At 46.3% G+C, this 17130-nt stretch overlaps 1 pseudogene across 1 annotated transcript in view; it reads right to left on the bottom strand.

The window, feature by feature from the left end:
• LOC147610195 (uncharacterized) overlaps positions 1-17130 on the bottom strand; it is a 91275-nt pseudogene that overhangs the window by 25663 nt on the left and 48482 nt on the right. Inside the window, exon 6 of the transcript XR_015264015.1 lies at positions 9029-9199. The product of XR_015264015.1 is annotated as an uncharacterized LOC147610195 (transcript). The remainder of the gene's footprint in view (positions 1-9028; positions 9200-17130) is intronic.

Here is a 17130-nt window from a genome sequence, read left to right as displayed (position 1 = left end):
TTTGGCAAACTCAGTGCTACAATGTGTTGCTCCAGAAGAAGCAGCACAAGCCTATCAAAGAAAAGGGTGTAATGCCTGCTTCTCTTACTGCTGAAGAGTGGGAAGATGTGGATGAGCTTGCGAGATCCACTATCATGTTGTCTGTGTCAGACTCATTACTTTTCAGCATTCGTGAAGAGAAGACTGCTTGGGGAATGTGGCAGAGATTGCAGGACTTGTATGCCCAACAAAGTGCCTCAAGCAAAGTGTATTGGTTGAAGAAACTCATAGGCCTTCAGATGAAGGAAGGGGCTTCTATGACAGCCCATCTCAATGAGTTTAATGGTATTGTCAGCCAGGTTATAAAGTTGGCAATGGACGATGAGTTCAAAGCCACCTTTTTGTTATGCACTTTGCCAGAGAGTTGGGACACATTCAGGACAGCCACTAGCAATTCGCATGCTATGCTGTCATATGCAGATGTTGAGGGTGCTCTTCTTCAAGAAGAGATGAACAGGAAAAACAACTCTGTTGGAAAGTCCAATGCAATGAATGCACGTGGGAGATCCCAGCAAAGGGGGAAAAGCCAAGAAAGGGGAAGGAGCAAGTCTCGCTCCAAAAAGGACTTGGAATGCCATTATTGTGGCAAGAAGGGACACTTCAAAAAGCAATGCTACAAGTGGAAAAATGATCAAAAGGAAAAGGGAAAAGGCAAAGACAAGGATGAAGCAAGTGAAGCCAAAGATGCAAAGCCAAAGGGTAAAAGTGGAGTCAAGATTGAAGAAGTCAATGTGTCACATGCAGGTGACAGTGTGGATGAAGTCCTATTTACGTCTTCACTTGATGCCCATTCACTTCTTACAGGTGGTCATGGTATGCACTCATGGATCATTGATTCAGGTGCCTCCTTTCATGTCACAGGTTGCAGAGACTTGTTTGTCAGGTACACTGCTGGCAATGAAGGAGTTGTTTATTTGGGTGATAACCATGCATGCAAGATACTTGGCAGAGGTGATGTGAGGCTTGTATTTTCAGATGGCTCACAGCTTATGCTCCATGATGTCAGGCATGTGCCTGAGATCAAGAAGAATCTGCTTTCTACTGGACAGCTTGATGATGCTGATTATGTTACCACATTTGGTAGTGGAAAGTGGAAGATTAGTAAGGGCTCACTGGTTGTTGCCAGAGGCTCTAAGGTTGATACTCTATACTTCATGTATGCTGGTGTTTGTCACCATGCCGATGTGAATGCAACCGAGTTGCCGCAAATCTCTTTGTGGCATAACCGGTTGGGACACATGAGTGTCAAAGGAATGGAGCTCTTATCTCGTTATGGTTATTTGCCTTCTCTTAAGTTCTCAGGTTTTCAGTTTTGTGAGCATTGCATCTATGGTAGGCAACTACAGTGCCCTCACAAGAAAGCTCTTGGACAGAAAGATGCTCAGTTAGAGCTTGTGCATACAGATGTATGTGAGATGCCTCAGCTTTCATTGGGTGGGGCAAAGTATTTTGTGTCATTTATTGATGATGCCACACGTAAGGTGTGGGCATATCCTCTTCGTCTGAAGAGTGATACATTTTCAGTGTTTGAGAAGTTTGTTGCTCATGTTGAGAATCAAACTGGCAAAACACTGAAGGCTTTGCGTTCCGATAATGGTGGAGAGTATATGTCCAAACAGTTTCAGGACTTTTGTGATGCTAAAGGCATCAAGAGGGAGCTCACTACTCCTTATGATCCTCCACAAAACGGGACAGCAGAGAGGATGAACAGGACCATTCAGGAGAAGGTCCGTTCTATGTTGTCACATGCTGCATTACCTCATGGTTTTTGGGCTGAAGCTGTTATGACAGCCGTTCACCTTATAAACAGGTCACCTAACACGAGGCTTGGTGGGAAAGTGCCAGAAGAAGTATGGACAGGGAAGCCTCCGTCATACAAGCACTTGAGAGTGTTTGGTTGCGTTGCGTACGTGCACATACGCAGGGAAATGCGCACCAAACTTGATCCTAAGTCTCATAAATGCATATTCCTAGGATATGGTGACAAAGGTGAAATGGGGTATAGACTTTGGGATCCCATGAATAGAAAGATCATACGCAGCAATGATGTCATTTTTGATGAAACATGCATGTATAAGGAGCCTGCAAGGCAACAGGAGCCTGGCAGAGTCATCTTTGATGATGATGGACATCATGGACAACAACAAAGGGCTGTAAATCAGCCATTACAGCAGGAAAACCAGCCCTTAAATGGTGCTGAAAATGGTCCAAATGGACAGCCAGATATGGCAGAAGATATCCCTATGGATATACCACAGTTAGAGGAGATACCGGGCATGATTTTTCAGCCTTATGGCATGGAACAGGAGCCACCGATGGGTGATATGCAGGCTGGACAGCAACCTGCAAATGATGGTCATTGGGTACGGAGGTCCACTAGACCCTCCAGAGTCCCTGACAGGTTTGTTCCAGGGGTTGACTACTTGATGCTCACTGACTGTGGGGAGCCCTCATGTTACAAAGAGGCTTTACAGAGGGCAGATAAGGCTCTATGGGAGCGTGCTATGCAGTCAGAGATGGATTCTTTGCATAAGAATAGCACATGGGATTTGGTGCAGCTACCTACTGGCAAAAAGACATTGCCATGCAAGTGGGTTTACAGGCTCAAAGTTACACCTGGGACTAAGCCAAGGTACAAAGCCAGATTAGTGGCAAAGGGCTTTAAGCAGGAATATGGTGTGGACTTTGATGAGATCTTCTCTCCAGTGGTCAAAATGACTACACTTAGAGCTGTGTTAGCTTTGGTTGCACATGAGGATCTGGAATTGGTTCAGATGGATGTGAAGACAGCCTTTCTTCACGGAGATCTCCATGAGGAGATATATATGAAGCAGCCAGAGGGTTATGCAGTGAAAGGGAAAGAGAAGCTTGTATGCAAGCTGAAAAAGAGTCTTTATGGGCTCAAACAGGCACCAAGGGAATGGTATCATAAATTTGATACATTCATGAAATCCCAAGATTTCAGGAGAAGTGACATAGATCACTGCTTGTACACCAAGAAAGCTTTGGATGGCAGTCTATTGATCCTCATCTTGTATGTTGATGATATGTTGATTGCCGGGAAATCTCGTAAGGAGATGGATGCCTTGAAGCAGAGGCTGCATCAGACCTTTGATATGAAGGATTTGGGTGATGCAAATCACATCTTGGGTATGCGGATTCTTCGGGACAGAAATCAGCATGTGTTGTATTTGTCTCAGAAGGAATACATTGGCAAAGTCTTGCAGAGGTTCAATATGGATGGGGGGAAGAAGACTAGTACTCCGTTGCCTCCATATGTGAAACTCAGTGCTATGGACAGCCCACAGTCAGATAGAGACAGGGCTGATATGGCCAAGATTCCGTATGCCTCAGCTTGTGGCAGTCTCATGTATGCCATGGTTGCTACCAGACCAGACATTGCATTTGCAGTTGGTGTGGTTAGCAGATATATGGCCAACCCTGGCAAGAAGCATTGGGAAGCAGTGAAGGGTATCATGAGATACCTAAAAGGCACACAGGATATGTGCATTTGCTTTGGCAAACAGGATGCATTAGTGCATGGTTACACGGATTCGGATTATGCCGGTCATCCAGATAACCGGAAGTCTACTACCGGTTATGTGTTTACATTCACAGGAGGTGCAGTATCATGGATATCCAGGATGCAGAAGTGCATTGCCTTATCTACTACAGAGGCCGAGTATATTGCAGCCACAGAGGCTTGCAAGGAAGCATTATGGCTATCTCGGTTAGTGGCAGATTTGGGCTATACAGGGGATATTCCATTGTTGCATTGTGACAGTCAGAGTGCCATCCAGTTGGCAAAGAACCCTGTCTTTCATGCAAAGACGAAGCATGTGGATGTGAAGTATCACTTCATCAGAGAGGTGATAGAGGACAAGCTGATTCAGCTTGTCAAGATTCATACGGATGACAACCCAGCGGATCTGTTGACCAAGAGTTTACCTCCAGAGAGGTTTGCTCACTGCAGGCACTTGATGGGCATTGGATGATCAGACATCTGCTGATCTCTCTCCTCTTTTAGGCACACACTGGCCTTTAAGTGGGAGGTTGTTGGGGTAAAGGCCCCAAGTATGTATAAGTGTGTACATGTGTATAAGTGTATGCCCATTATTTGGTCCGTTTCACATTCACTTATTAATAAGTGTGGAGTGCACTCCAAGTCATATGTGTGGAGTGCACTCCAAGTCATTGTAAAGGTCACTCTTCTTATAAAGGGGTTGTGGTGTGCCCCTAACTACAACAAGCCAACTATTCACACCCACCAAACATTGGTGTGCTCTCTCTCCCTCTCTCTCTCTCTTACTCTCCCTCTCTGTGTATGTCTCTCCCATGAAACCCTAAAGCCGCAAGGAGGACGTGTATGCCCATTATTTGGTCCGTTTCACATTCACTTATTAATAAGTGTGGAGTGCACTCCAAGTCATATGTGTGGAGTGCACTCCAAGTCATTGTAAAGGTCACTCTTCTTATAAAGGGGTTGTGGTGTGCCCCTAACTACAACAAGCCAACTATTCACACCCACCAAACATTGGTGTGCTCTCTCTCCCTCTCTCTCTCTCTTACTCTCCCTCTCTGTGTATGTCTCTCCCATGAAACCCTAAAGCCGCAGGTCCTCCTTGCTCCTTCAGGCAGCCGCTACAAGCCAAATGGTGGAGTGAATGTCAGGCCTCTGTGATGGGAGCGTGACATGTCAGCGGAGAACCTCACGAATCCATCTTTGTGTGGTGGAGGGTCCTGATGCTCTGGGTTGGGGACGTCTGGCTCACAAAATGGATCGAGCTCTCTCACTAAGAACCCCTCTGGGGCGTGGAGCTAGAGCGTGGGTGCATGTGGTGGGCTCTGATGTCGTAGTAGAGGACCTGTTGTGGGCAATGGATTCCAATGTGGATGTATGTACCACAAAGAAATCTGTGATGGCTCTCTGTGAGGTGTCCTGTCGGAACCAGGGCTGTCTGTGAGGTGCATGTGGTGGGCTCTGATGTCGTAGTAGAGAACCTGTTGTGGGCAATGGATTCCAATGTGGATGTATGTACCACAAAGAAATCTGTGATGGCTCTCTGTGAGGTGTCCTTTCGGAACCAGGGCTGTCTCTCAGCATGCTGCCTCAACACTACATCCTTGTGTCGTCTGGGCTCCATCAAGTACATGCCCAAGCACCTCTAATCCTCAAACTGTATCACCCATGCGAGTGGTCCGAATCCCTCTCGGAAGAGGCAGTGGAATCTCCCCCGTATCTCATAGTAAGCCGGGCAGCTGAGCATATAATGGGCTATGGAGTCAGCCTTAGCAGTAGGTTTTTCATCAAGCATGAAGTAGTCAGGAAGAACCTATGTTGCAGGAGAAGCATGCCTATGAGGCAGCCGAAGGCCAGCCCATGGCTGTAAGGCCTAATCAACAGCCTTGTGGGGACTGTTTACAACCCTAGACCACATAAGGGACCGCCAACAGAGATTTTGGCATTAAGAGCAGCATTAAATGCTGCAGAAAAGGCATTATTTGTCCAATCAGTTCAGGCCGACAGCAACCATGCTGGCCCACCAGCAGTGTTTGTCCATATATAAAGAGGCGCCTAAAATCACCATAAATCAGTCAGTCATTCAGCAAAGTACAGCAGCAGTTCAGCATCATTACAGGCAAACAGTCGAGATCCTCGTACAGCATTCTCCAAAGAATGATGTAAGCAAATACTCCTGCTTGTGCGAGCGGCCAAAAGGGGGGGGGGGGGTTAGGGGCGGGTGGGTGGGCAGGCTTTCAGTGTGTATTTGGGACCCAATAAGGTGTCGTCTACTTCATTCTCATCCTCTTCTCTCTCTCTACTCTATGAATTTGGATGCTAAAGATTCTCACCACATAAAGGTATAAAGAAGGCCCTGTTGTGTGTTATCACGATCAACCTCAGTGCATGTAACAACCAAGCAGACGTGTATCCTGGAAGTGCACAATCAGCTCCAAAGGGAGAGCTGCCAGAAGTCATTCACGGGCTTGCGAGAGAGAGGTGTGGGAGTCATAAACCCTCGCAATAAGGGTGGTTTGGACCTCAATGTCAATGTCGTGTTGGAGAGAAGTGAGCTCGTCTTGCGAAAAATTGATGATTCTCCCGAATTGTGGGGGTGAGGAAGGATTGGCTGTGGCGGAAGCCATAAGGCTAATCAACAGTGGGTGGCCAACTCGAATCGAATTAGAAACAGCTGCTGAAAGGAAAAGCAGAGGGCAGAGAAGGAGGCGGGGGGGCGGAGGTGCGGGAAGGAGGTGATGGGAGGGGGAGGAGGCAGGGGCAGCAGCACGGGCAGAGGAGGCGGTGGGGGGCAGAAACGAGGGCAGAGGAGGTGGCGGTGGGGTGGGAGCACGGGCAGGAGGCGGTGGGGGATGAGGTGGGGGCAGCAGAGGTGCGGAGCAGAGGCAGAGGTGCGGGGCAGAGGCAGAGGCAGAGGCAGAGGCGGGGGGCAGAGGTGGGGGCAGAGGAGGTGGCGGAGGCAGAGGCAGCAGAAATGAGGTGGGGGCCAGAAGAGGAGGCGGCGGCGGCAGCACGGGCTCAGATCTCTATGCACGCTTTCTTGGAGCTCCTGTTTCAGTTCCAAAATTTGCAATGAAGAGCCTTTTTGCATGGCTAGTCTGGAGATACCAAGGTACAACCAGAACTTTCACAGTTTAGATGGGAGACTTTCATGCAAATAACCCCTTCTTGACTGACACAATTGAGTATGTTATTTAATAATCACATCCTGCACTACTCTCCCAATTCCATGGCATGCCTAGTCTCACACTGACCCAACAGTTGGACTACAAATAGCAATGACACACTTTCACAGTTTAGATGGGAGACTTTCATGCATCTTTGGGGAAATAACCCCTTCTTGACTGACACAATTGAGTATGGTATAGAATAATCACATTCTGTACTAGTTGAGCCAGCTTGTTTGCTACATCCACTTGATAGAAGAATCCTTTTCAAAAAAAAAAAAACAGAGCAAGTATGGACTCTCCCAATTCCATGGCATGCCTAGTCTCACACTGACCCAACACTTGGACTACAAATAGCAATAACACATATTTTCACCAAATCGCCAAAACCTTCATTTTCCTCTCATACCCATCATCGTGTAGCGTCAGGGTCCAGTGAGGATGGAAAGCAGACAAGGATCAATAATATTTAATGATTATTGATAAAATAATCATAAAGACTTGATCAATGATCAAAACACCTTTGTTGGGGATCTTTTTTATTATGAAAAACACACTTTCTTTTGAGGCTATCTAATAAAGGGTTTCCTTGAGAGAAGTTGAAAATTTATTAATTTAGGAGAGTTCTATAAACTTGCATTGCAAGTAGGCCAACACATTGCAATTCACTAACCTAGGGGATATGCTTATCGCTTCTTCATTGATACATGCATAGTGCATGCAGGGTGACTTTAATGATTGAGTCCACTGAGGACTGGAGTGGTGGCAGCTAGGACACCACAGTGACAGGCGTGGAGGGCACTCTTGCAAGGAGCTGATCTTTACCATTAAGGACCAGTCTCGGAGTTTGGCCACACCCCCAGTAGCCTTCTCTTCTCTAGATCTGGGGCCCTGATCCCAACCTGGCCAGGCTGGACTAGTTTTTTGTCGATGAGTAGGCTTTCTCCCATCATCCTCCACGTGGTTGATCTGTAGAGACAGGACCACTCGCATCCCAGATTGCTTTATTGAGGACCCATAGATTTTTCAGAGCGTTGAGAAGGCATGGGATTCTTTTACTTTTCGCCCACTGGCCGCAACCCTTGACTTGTACAGGGCACTCCAGGAGGTCAATCAGATTCTGCAGACGGCTGCCCACAGGACAGACTACAGGCTTTCCGTGACCATGAGAGAGGCCCGAGCCGTAGCCTTCCCTCCCTTCAGGGTATTGAGGAGCCGAGACCCCTTGGACTGTAACATAGTCAGCTGCCCACACATTGCTTAGTGCCCTGGAGAACAGGAGCTTGGAGTACAAATATCATGCTAGAGCCTCCTTCTAAACCACAGAGTCGCAAGTAACTTTGTTTCAGCCACAAGACCTCACCATCAGCAGGATGGCGTGCACAGACTTAGGGGACCAGACGATACGGTCGAGTCGCACACCTGCCTCAGCGGGTTTGGGCCATTGCCTCGGACTTCTACAGTTCGCTGCTCACTGTGGACCCTGACACTCCCCAGTGTGTATGGCAGCACACTAGGCTGGTCATGCTAACAGCCGTGAGCACTTTCTTCTCCTTTCCCCATTTGACGAGCGGGGGGAGGGGGGGGGGGTGGGTTGCTTTTCAGGCTCTTCCCTGTGGGAAGTGTCCATGCTAGGATAGCCTTCCAGTTTACCTCTTCCTGCGGCAATGGAATCTCATGACAGCTGGCAATCGGACACCTTGGAGTCTGGGTCTGCTGAAAGAAAAGTGCCGGTTGAAGTACCAGGAGATCCTATAGTCAATCCAAGCCTTGATTATGAAGTCTTAGGAAGCATCCACTAGATAGGAAACAAGCATTCCATGCATGTCAAATACAGAAAAGGAGATAATCTTCAAGGTTTAGGGCCAAGCAACACAAGTTCAAGCAGGAGAACTCTTTACAAAGCTTCAGGCATCACTATTGGAGCTTTCAGCTCGATGATCGTGCATAGTGTATGGCATACACAGAGTAAATTCTTGTCATCAGATCAACTTACTTTGCTTTTTCTTACTCTTATTGATCCAGGCTTGGATCAACGTGGATCTTAGCACAGCTAAAAGCAACACGTTAATGATGCATTTTTTGTGAGTGGATCATGAGAAGTGCAGCATGGTCGTCCTTGATTCTTGATGGGGTCTTTGTTGGTATCTATAAAATAGACCCATTGTAGGTTGTATGTTGTTATAAGACCAATTAGATTCACATACAAGCTTAATATCCTCCTTTGGTTTATCGAATCTTCTTTTTTTAGAAAAAAGAAAGAGGGCAACTGCTTTCTCTTTAGATATCAAAAGAAACTCACAAGGACTGGCTTGTCTGCCTTTCCTTCACTGAAGAGGTAGATACAATCTGCAAATGTGCGACTGGTTGCTAGATTCAAAGCTTTCCAAAGATTACTTGTCCCTGCAGGACGCCACCTTGTCACCCAATTCAAAGCAGATTCAAGTGCTTCTGGAGTCTTCACTCTCATTGGCTGCAGAGAAGCAAAGGTTTCTGCAGTTAATAAATGATTTGCAAACAAAAGCTCAGTCAATCAGGTGGGAATTCTCAAAGTTTCGTTTTTGCAGAAAGAAAACTTCTATTAAGTATGAATAGACCATACAAAATCACAGCTAGGCACAGGTGCAGTGACTACAAGGTTAAAACTTCGGCAAAGAACACAGGGTAGATCGCGAGAACAACGCAGTTCACAGGCCATCGCCTACAGTCCAACACCATCGCCATAGCCATCGCAAACCAGGAAGGGTTGTTTTTCAAAACCTGCTCAAGAAGAAGAATCGCTTGCGTGGAGATTAAAACGGGATTCAAGTCGACCGCCCACAATCGATTGGCTCTATGGATTCTACCACAGCCAATCTTTCGTCATCCCCATAGGCCGGGAGAATCATTAATTTTTCGCAAGACGAGCTCTCCTCTCTTCAGCACAACATTGACAATGAGGTCCATACCACCCTTGTTGCGAGCGTCTATGGCTCCCACCCCTCTTGTTCGCAAGCCCATGAATGGCTTCTAGCAGCTCTCCCTTTGGAGCTGATTGTGCACTTCCAGGATACTCGTTTTCTTGGTCAAGGCTTCTTCCAAGTGGACTTTCATTCTCCAGAAGCTACTTCTCACGTTTTGGCTGGCAGCCCCTTCCCTCTTGGCCCTAGGAAGATTTTCTTTTTTCAGTACCAAGTGGGCTTTGATCCAATGGCGGAGGATCAACGCCTTACCCCCGTCTCACTGTGGTTCCCTGCTCTTCCTCAATCTTATTGGAAGCTTTTCGCTTCCATATGGGCCAGGTTCTAGAGGTACCGACCCTTGTGGGCTCTCCCGCCTCAGCCTCCATGGCTGTTACCACCCACCACTTCTGATGGTGTACCTCGGGTCCTTGTGCTTGTTACTGATCCATTGATTATTGACGACCATATTATGCTTCAGAGACCTAACGACTCTCATTTCCGCCAGAGGATGGAGATTGCAGGCAGACCTAACTAGTGTCGAATATGTCATCGACAGGGCCACATTGCTAGAGATTGTCCCAGATCGAGGGACCATTCTAGGAGGCGGCGTGGTCCTACCCATCAGATGCCTTCTGCAGTTGCTTAGACTCAAATTGCCCCTATGCCACAGTAGACCACAGAGTGTTGGGTTGTGGTTAGAGATGGCAGGCGCACTCGGACCCCCATACTCCCTTCACCCACACCCCTACTAGAGCACCCCATCCCTTATGCAGCTCTTGCCTCACAGGATGTTGATCCTTCTTTGGAGGATGAGGCTCTGCAGGCATAGGATTTGGATCCCTCACAGAAGCATGTTACATTACAGTTATAGGATGATTGCACCCTCGAGGATGATGTTGCACAGTCGCATTATCATGGTACCTCTTCAGTTTTGGGGACCAGCCCTAGCTTTTTCCCGGAGTGGGAACGAGAGGTAAGGTTTTCATTGTTAGATTTTCCCTTCCTTACCTATGCGAGATGTACCACCGTCTCTAAAGGGGGTCCTTCGTTGACCACGAGATCTCGTCGTCCCTACTCGGAGTCCTTATGAGGATTGTCTCATGTAACATTCAGGGTCTTGGGGATTTTTTCCCGCGTTGGCGGAAACATATTATCAAAACTCAACTTCACAATGCAGTTCCAGGTGGACCTATGGATATATTGCTCTTGCAAGAGCATAAATTGGATGCTAGCCAGTGTGGGAGATCAAGAAAGCTTCTTTTGGGACACACCTTTTGGTCGCCAACCATTGGTACCAACGGTGGTGTTTGTATTTCTGTTTCAACTGTGGTTTTGCCTTGCATCATTGGACGTGGTGTCATTTTACGTGCGAGAGCGCAATGGATCCTTCTTATGCAGGGTGTTACACGCATTGGTATTCTTAACCTCTATGCTCCTAACCATAGAGGTGAGAGGATTTTCTTTTGGAAATCTCTCACTATGTTGATGCCTCGTGCTGACCATTGGATTATTGGTGGCGATTTTAACATGGTTGAGATGCCAATGGATAAAATAGCTCGGCATGACGGCTTGGTGCATCCTCTTAAAAGAGCAACTTGGGAGAGGTTTATACTCTCCATTCATGACAGAGATTGTTGGCATGAGGATGGCATTTCGAGGAGACAATCCACTCTTCTTTGTTCGTGATGGTCTAACATGAGAAGGGATGCAGGATGTATTTATGCACGGTTAGACAGATTTTATGTGGATGATTGGGTGCTCGACAGAGGGGGGCATACTTTTTTTGCTACAGGCGCACCTCTAAATCGGATCATTGCCCAGTGATTTTATGCATTAGAGATCCGAGTCGCCATGGATCGGCACCCCATGTACGCATTCTTGATCATTTGTTTTCAGATGCAAAGCTTTCACATCATATGCTTGATATTTGGAGATCTCGTGATTTCTCACAGGCCTCGCAAAGCCTGACCTCTGCTCTCTGTGATACTAGTGACTTTTATCACACATGTGCCCTTTCTAAGAGGCAAGAGACCTTGGATTTAGAAAGGGCTATTAGACGTAGACTGGCTGCCTTACAGAAAGAGCACGAGAAACATCCTCATCCTCAATGGGTTGAAGATCTTTTATGTACTGTTAGGACAAAACTTCATCACTCTCTTGAGCAACGTGCGGAATACCGTTACCATGCCCAGGAATCCTTTTGGACCCAGATGGGTGGCAGAAGCAACAAACATTTCTTTGCTACTCACGGCCCATCTCATACCAAAGATAGTGTCAAGCAATTGCAAAATTCACATGGCACTCTTCACTCAGATCCTCTTATGGTTAGACAGATTGCCACTGATTTCCCCAGCTTCTTAGTACTAAGCCGCACTCTGATTTGAGACATAGGACACACAGGAAGGTTTGGAATGCATTGCCACATTTGATCACTAAGGAGATGCGTGCTGTTCTGGATGCCCCTTTTTCTATGCAGGAGTTCAGTCATGCTCTTCATGCCTTACCTCATGGTAAGTGTCAAGGGGAGGATGGCCTCTCCCGTGTTTTTTTCATTACTTTTTGGGATGAGATTGGGGCTGAGATCACATCGGCTCTCCAAAAGATGTGGGACACAGGTTCTATGCCTTCTCTCACAAAGCGGCTTATCTATCTTATCCCTAAGAGTGGGGATAAGACATTGATTGGCCAATGGAGACCTATCACCTTACTTGGGACTGCATATAAGATTCTTGCTAAGGCAATGAGCATCAGATTGCAGCCAATTTTGCAAGATGCCATTCATGATACTCGGAATGGATTCTTACACGGAAGAAGCATCTTTGATAACATTTTCTCGTTTTGGGAGGTTGTGGAATGGGCCAAAGCAAGCAATCAGCCCTTAGCCATTCTGCTCTTCAATTTTGAGAAGATCTATGATAGAGTGGATTGGGATTTCCTTGAGGGTACTCTTAGCCATATGGGTTTCTCTCAGAGATGGATCAAGGGAGTTTCATGCATGTATCGTGATGCCCACAATAGTGTGCTCGCTTGCGGTGATAGAGGAGAGCGGTTTCACATTTCTCGTTCAATATGGCAGGGTTGCCCTTTAGCCCCATTATTATATATCATAGTTGCAGAGGCCATGAGCATCTTCCTCCGCTCCACTGCTGGTATTTCTGGATTGAGGTTGCCTCTTCATAGTCAAGAGGAGCTGGTTGACTCTGAGTTAGGTGATGACACAGTCATGTTCTTGGAGGCCTCACACAATGCTTATGTTCCTTCCAGGTAGCATTGGAAGAGTTTTGTTTGGCAGCACGGGCACTCATTAATTGACACAAATCTGTTGGTTTTTGGATTAGTGACTCACCGAGAGTTGCTTGGGGTGCAGAGCTTGGTTTTACTTGGATGAGGATGCACTACTAGATATTTGGGATGCCAAGTTGGGGTTGATATTTTTCTTGCACAACAATTTGCTTCGATACTTATGAGTATCCACAAGAAGCTTCTTCACTGGAGTTCCAGGAGATTAGATTTAGCCTCCAAAGCTTTGGTGGCTAATCAAGTATTGCTTGCCTCAGCTTGGTTTATTGCCTCTTGTTGGTGCTTCTCTCGTGCGTGCATTGGTCAATTGCGGAGATTGATCCGCAATTGACTTCGGTCGGGTTTAGATGGCACCATAGACACTCCTACCAGGGTAGCTTGGGTCACAGTTATTCAGCGCAAACGAGAGGGAGGCTGAATATTATTGATCCGGATATTCAGCGAAGGGTATTGCTCTCTGCACTTGGAAGGATTTTTTCTTGTCTTGAATTTCCGGATGTACACACCCTGTTGGGAGAGATTGGCTACCCAACACACGGTTTTTGTTCACACAAGCTGATATCAGGGCACCATCTTCCCCTCTTATTGCAACCATTGTCAGAGCATGGAGAAGCATGAGACCATTTTTGCGACAAAGGCTTCCTAGGTCTTTGGATGAGGCTGACCGACAACCTATTATGTGGAACGAGTTCATCAAGGATGAGGCCGGTCGGCCACTTGGTGCATCTCGTTACATGCAGTGATCAAGATGGGAGAGATGTGCATACACAGTTCTTGCTTGGAAGACCCTTAAGAGCCTTCTGAAGGATCGGAGAGTTGCATCCATTTAGCATCTTAGGGGCTCTCACATACGTATTGATCATATTGATGTAGCTATTCCACATACGTATTGATCATATTGATGTAGCTATTCCACATGAGTGGCTCTCTGGGACCTTTCATGGAGACTATCATCCGAGTTGTCTGGGAGTCTTTTCGAGGATAGGCATACCTCTGCAAGTCATTGCTCTCCTGGGTCAAGAGGCTATAGATTGCATCGTTTATTCTATCATGCTTGCAGGGAGATTGAGAAGATGTAGCATGGAGGGGAGTATCCCAGATACTAGGCTTAGTCTAGTGAGGAGGATTGTTGGTCGTTCGGGAAAGCATTGGTTCATTGACTCTTCTCCTCAAATAGTGACTCATGGCTCTTGGTGTTTGTGGCTATATGGTGGCAGTCCTATCAGATATCTTCAATGGGATCCAGGAGAGTGGGAGTGGATTGATGCCTTCGATCCATTGAAAAGCCTTCCCTTTTTCAGTTTCATAGTCCGGAATGCCACGCTTCTCCTCACTCGACAGATGCATGATAGGATTCCTACTCTCAGGCCTCATTACGAGAGTTATGATATCTCTTCAGCAATACAGTGCAGATATTAGCATAGGCTTTGGCATTCATACAAAAGGAGTCAGATCTCTCATTTCTTTTGGTTATTTTTACATGGTGGTCTTCCCACCAATCAGTGGAGATCGGTCTTCGGTGTGGCACCTACTTGCCCGAGATGTGCAGCAGATTCTGAGACTGTACAGCATTGTTTATGGGGATGCATCATGGCACAACAGATTTGGGGTTCTATAGCCCAACTTATGGAAAAATTGAGTGGCCGCGCCATGCATGTGACTTGGGGGCCAGTTGCTTAGCTCTCCCAGTCCGGTCTGCAGCTTTTTTACGAGGGTAGTGGTACAGACTCTGCTATTTTCATTCGTAGAGGTATTACCCAGTATGGTTTGTTGCAGGATGTCCCTCACTCTAATCATACATCCTCCAAACAGAGAATTGACACCAGTTGGGAGATTGTTGCCACTATTACAGCATGGCAAATCTGGAGAGCTGGATGCATGGAGGCTATTGAGGGTGTCCAGATCTTTGGGTCTCAGTGCATTAGTACTATATGGGGTGATATCATCCATACTCTCATGGCTACTTGGGCTCGTATTTAGGGATCCTCTCGTTCCGCGCAGGCAAAGCGCGTTATATTTATGCAGGAGTGGGACCATGGCATTTTCTTTTCCTCTAGTCCCACATGGCATCATGATGCTCCTCAGTGGTTAAAATCATTTTACCTATAGGGGTGGTTCTATTCTATTCCGGCTTATAGCTATGATTGTTGTATGCCTTTTTCATACTTAATAGAAGTCTCTTTCTTTTTTTTCTTTTTTTTTAAATCACAGCTAGAAGCCAGAAACAAAAATCCTCATCCCACAATGTAGGGTGATCTCAACCAATATGGGGCACAAAGGTGCCAAGAGAGTCATGTGGGGGTCAATGAGAAAAAGATCCTATGATCCCACTCTCAATTTTGTATCGAATCCAGGACCTCGCCATGGCAGCCCCACACCCTATGCTACCGTGTCTACATATATAAGGTGTTATCAGATACTGATTCCCAGTACTAACCCATGATTGTAGAGTTTAAATCCTCACAGAATAGAGCCTTACACAGTCTTAACGATCTCCATTTATTAAAAATGAAAAGTTCCAGAGCTCAACAAAGCGTACGCACGTGCATGGGTGGTGCTTGCAGTATGTGTGGATGAGATTGGAATGATCACTTGTAGATGCAACTACTCCTCACTGGAGACCAACCACAATCGGAAACAAATGCACAAACTTAGATCACTTCACTTTAACAATTATTGTCCAGCATAACCATCCACTAAATTTGAAAATAACAAAACACAAAACTTGACACCACCACTAGGGCCAAAAAGGGTCAAACCCCCCCTCCCCCCCCTCAATACAATATGTATTTCTTGGAGTATTTGATGATTACAAGTTTCAAGGGCTTATAAGCCAAACTCCTCCATACATGGAGTGAATACAAATGAGCCAAATACTGTAGATGTTATCAGTGACGAATCCATTTATTGACGAAGACCGTGTCTCAGGCAATCTCCCACCTTCACTAGGCTAGGCACCCGCACTACACTGATCTTCCGGGACCGTGCACCAAAAGGCAAGCCCGTACTAGCTCCTCACAGGGTGATTCACCACGGAGGGTTGAATACCTGGTACTCCAAATGAAACTTTGCTCCCAAGTTCCCAGGCCCACTGACCTTCACTAGCTCTCAAGACTTGAGAGCACGGTCAGGGCAAACACAGGGACAATTGGATCTCATAGAATCCCAGAGTGAGAGAGAGAAGAAACATTTGTGAAAGAAATTCTGCAAAACAAAGTAGAGAGATTTGATTTGCACAAAAAAACCTGGATTTTACAGAATGAATTAACCATTTGCCATTTCCACGTGGAGCTAAGCAGTTCCATCAACTTGCTGATTCGAAATCAGGTATAGCTGTCTAGGTACATATAGGGGAGGTACAAAACTAGTACAAGCAAGTATTTACTGTGCAAGCAGTTCAATATTCTGGTTCCAACTGGCGGGTACACGCTGTGTAGAACAATACAAAGCAGGTACCAACAGCAAATAGGGCCTGTATAACAAGTAAGGGGCTGTACAGCTGAAGTACAGAATCAGGTACTGTTGGTAGCCTGCAATTCTATGTGTGAGAGAGATAGCAATCAGGTTTTTGTTGCAGCACCTTCAAAGAGAGAGAGAGAGAGAGAGAGCAGCCGGGTTTTTGCTGCAGCACCTTCGAAGAGAGAGAGAGTAGCCAGTGAAGGTAGCTACCACCTTTCCTCCTCGCCTTCACACATTACGTGGCCCTTCCCCAACCTCCTTGCGTGTAATTCATTTACATGACAAGTACACGACTTTCCTCAAATGAATTTTTGGGCACCCACACTTATTATTGCCCATGGCTAAAAGTTTAATGAATGTGAACACATAGCCTTTATAAATGCAAAGGTTAATATTAGTTATAAATATAACCTTAGAAAATGGGTTAAAAGTATACTTACCACATGTTCACATGCAGCAAAACATGTCAGAAGACAAGGCAAGCTTCACGGCTCACTGGCAGGCGTGACCACTCAGTAAGTGGCACATCATAGCAGGCAAATACACAAATACAAGTCATGCAAAAACAGTTTCAAACATGCAAAGATGGATGCACGTGCACATGTAATGGACAAAATCTCCCTTTCATGAAACTTGTACAAGACATTCTCATCGGGCACGAATCTGGTGTGACAAAATGTGTAAACCCTGGCCTTCCTATGGA

This window comes from Cibotium barometz, chromosome 49, assembly GCF_041138505.1.
Source record: "Cibotium barometz isolate CiBa-2024 chromosome 49, ASM4113850v1, whole genome shotgun sequence".
Classification (NCBI taxonomy): Eukaryota; Viridiplantae; Streptophyta; class Polypodiopsida; order Cyatheales; family Cibotiaceae; genus Cibotium; species Cibotium barometz.
This window is presented reverse-complemented; position numbering and strand designations above follow the sequence as displayed.